Source organism: Galeopterus variegatus, unplaced genomic scaffold (assembly GCF_000696425.1).
Source record: "Galeopterus variegatus unplaced genomic scaffold, G_variegatus-3.0.2 Scaffold17686, whole genome shotgun sequence".
NCBI lineage: Eukaryota > Metazoa > Chordata > Mammalia > Dermoptera > Cynocephalidae > Galeopterus > Galeopterus variegatus.
The window spans coordinates 3,677-7,453 of record NW_007743797.1 but is presented as its reverse complement, the minus strand read 5'-3'; the positions used below and the strand labels follow the sequence as shown (position 1 = coordinate 7,453).

At 37.2% G+C, this 3,777-nt stretch overlaps 1 pseudogene; it reads left to right on the top strand.

Moving 5' to 3' along the window:
* Positions 1 to 215: 215 nt before the first annotated feature.
* On the top strand, positions 216 to 1,601 carry LOC103582742 (annotated as a pseudogene).
* The last annotated feature ends 2,176 nt before the right edge of the window (positions 1,602 to 3,777 follow it).

Below are 3,777 nucleotides of genomic sequence, written 5' to 3'. Positions count from 1 at the left end.
CAGATACGTGGCATAAGCAGAGTGCCCACATGAAAACATGAAGAGAACTGGGCTTGCTCTTTCCTATATCCTAGGAGTGGGTGTGGAGCTTTGGCCAAACATGAACTGATCTTATTCCTCACATGGGGCCATTTTCCTCTGGATGTAACAGAAAAGGCAGAGGAGTTTGATCAGCAAGTTTGAACAACTGCTTCCTATGCAAACACAGTCCTGAGATGCTGGTATGCCAGAATTCTGATTATGAGCCTCGGAGTTTTGTGCAATCCAGAGCCTCACCTCTGCCTATACTGAACTGGGCAGATAGAGAGGTTTGGAAAATCATGTTAAACAAGAAGACTTACTTAAGGGGTAATGAGCACTTTATGTAGGGACACCCTCTTCTGCAGCCTAAAACGGCAAGCACTTTTTCTGGATTGGTTAACGGAGGTGTGTGAAGTCTGTAAATTTCACAAGGAGATATTTTACTTGGCACAGGATTTCTTTGATACATATATGGCAATACAAGAGAATATAGTAAAACACCTTTTCAGCTTATTGGGATTTCATTTTTATTTATTTCTGCCGAACTTGAGGAAATCTGTCTTTCCAAGTTGCGCCAGTTTGCTTATGTTACAGATGGGTCTGTTCAAGAAAAGAAATTCTTACCATGGAATTAATGATTATGGAGGCCCTTAAGTAGCATTTAAATGACCATTGTGTCCTGGCTGAATGTATACGTGCAGGTTGTATATCTAAATGATTCATATGAATTGCTACTGCTGCAGTATCTCTAGCACATCTTCATACAGAGGGCAGAAATTTTAGATCTCTGTGTCCTGGATGTTGACTGCTGTATTAGTCCGTTTTGTGTTGCTATAACAGAATATCCGAGACTGGGTAATTTATAAAGGAAAGAGGTTTATTTGGCTTATGATTCTGGGACAGCTGCATCTGGCATGGGCCTCAGGCTGCTTCTACTCATGGCGGAAAGTGGCAGGCAGCCAGCGGGTACAAGCAGATCACATGTCAAGAGGAAGCAAAACAGAGAGAGAAGGTGCCAGGGTCCTTTAAACAATCAGCTCTTGTGGGAACTAATAGAGCGAGAACTCACTCACTACCCCTCCCTCCCCCAGGAAGAGTATTAATCCATTCATGAGGGATCCGCCCCCATGACTCAATCAGTTTCAAGCACTGCCACATTGGAGATCAAATTTCCACATGAGTTTTGGAGGGGACAACACATCCAAACGCCATCAGCTGCTTAGAATTTTCTTAGAATGTACTTGCTGCTCCTGCCTTGTGTTGTTTCTCTTCATCCGAATTGATGCAAAAGGCTTCAGGGTATCAGTGGTGCGATGTAGAGAACTGTGCCAAGTGGATGGTCCTGTTTGCTATGGTTTTAAGGGAGGCAGGGAACTCAAGACTGAAGCGCTTCAGGAAGGGTCCTGCTGAAAATGCACACAACATACAGACCCATATAAACTGCTTGGATTTGCTGGACAAAGCCCAAGCAAAGAAAGCCATACTGTCTGAACAAAATAGGATTTCTTCTCCCCCTGCTGGGGTCCTCACCTCATCCACAGAGTAGTAAGAAGAAAGGCAGTGGGCTGAGAACAGTGTGACCACACCCGCATTCTCCGCCAAAGACAGTTGTGCGGAAATGCCTGCTCAAAACTCCCTTCTGTTCACTGCAGCAGAGGCGTGCATTAGCTTTTACAGATATTTAAATGGAGGGTGTTTCTTCCACAGTGGAAGTATTTCTGTGGATGCCATTGGCCAAGGAGAAGTGTTTTTTATTGAATGCTTAGATATTTTAAACAAGTGGGTCAGGTACACCAGCCACCTGCAGAACACCAGTGAGTGCTCCAGATGCTTCTAAGGCAGGTGGTACTTGACTTGATTGACTATTCACACAAATGAAAAAGGCTTGAGTTGAGGAGTGCCACTGTTGCTGTTGGTCCCAGCTTGAGTGTTGTGGGGTGTGTCCTATTAAGTGGAACACATGTTTGTGAGCAAGTGTTGTGATGCAGAGCCCGCAACCAGCTGGGCTGGTGTCCTGACCTTTTCACACCATCGGTTTACGATGTGCAGTACCTTTTATGAACTCTTGAGAGTAATGCTGTCTATCCATGTTTAAATAAAGATAGTACTGTCTTTGAGAAAAAAATTATGATGGAAAGATTGATAGAAACAATGGGCAAAATAAATCACAATCACGGTTGGAAATTTTTAAACACACTTTCTATCAGCAATTGATAAAATAAGTGACAAAAAATCAATAAGCATATAGAAGATTTGAACAACACTATCAATGACAATGACCTAATATAAACCTATTGAACATTCCACCTAATGACTTCTAATATATGTTTTTTTCCAGCACACATAGAACCTTTACTATAGTAGACCATATGCTGAGCCATAAAATAAAATCTCAATAAATATCAAAGGATCAAAATCACTGAGAACATTCTCTGATCACAATGGAATTAAACTTACTTGTCAATAACAATAAGACATCTAGAAAATAGCCAAATATTTGAAATTAAGTAACACAAGCCTAAGTAATTCAAGGGTTAAAAAGGATTCAAAAGAGAAATTAGAAAATATTTTGAACTGAATGATAATAAAAACACAGCACGTCAAAATATGCAATATACTCCAAAAGTGGGGGAAAGAGGAACTTCAGAGCTCCAATGCTTATATCAATCAACAAGAAGGAAGGTTTAAATCAGTGATGTGTCTCCCATGTTAAGAAGCAAGAACAAAAAGAGCGATGTAAATGCAACGTAAATAGAAGATAATAACGATAAAGAAATTAATAAAACAGAAAATAAACAATAGAGAAACCCAATAAAGACAAATGTTTGCTTTCAAGAAGATTAATAAAATTGATAGGGACCTACCAAGAATAATCAAGACAGAAGAGAGAGAAACCCCCCCTCCAAATTATCAGTATTAATAATAAAAGAAGAGGTATTACCACAGATCCTGTTATTGAAGAGGTAAGATAGGAATATAATAAAAAGATTTATTCCAATATATCTGAAAATTTTATTAAATGAAAAAAAATTCCTGAGAAACACAATTTACTGAATCTGAGACAAGAAGAGAGAGAACATCCAAATAGCTCCATGGTAATGATAATTTGTTATTAAAATAATAAATAATAAATATTAAATAAATAATAAATAAGACAAAGTAAAAATAAAAATAAATAATAAATATTAACATATTTTGTTTTAAGAAAACACTTCCAAAAAGAAAAATCCTGGTCCAGAAGGCTTAGTGAATATTATCAAACATTTAAAGAAAAACATGCCAATCTTACATAAAATATTTGAGAAAACAGAGAGGTCAACAGTTCCCAATTTACTTTATGAGGTCAGCATATCTCTAACTTAAAACCTTACAAAGAAATAACAGGAAAAGAAAATTACAGTCTAATCTTGCTCATAAATCCAGACATATCAATTCTTAAAATTTAATAAAATCTGCAACCACTGTAAAAAGTTTATTATATTATGACCATGTGGAATTTATCCCAGAAAAGGAAGATTGGCTTAATATTTGAAAATCAAACTGTAATTAATCACATTAACAGAATATAGGAGAATAATTACATATTTGTATTGACAGATACAAATAAAAGATTTGAAACATTCAACACCTGCATGACAAAAAGGGCCTCCAGGAAATTAGATATAGAAAGAAACTTCCTCCATTTGAAAAGGGCAAAACAAAAAAGTTATAGCTAACATCATACTAATGGTGATGTACATATTTTTCACTAAGTAT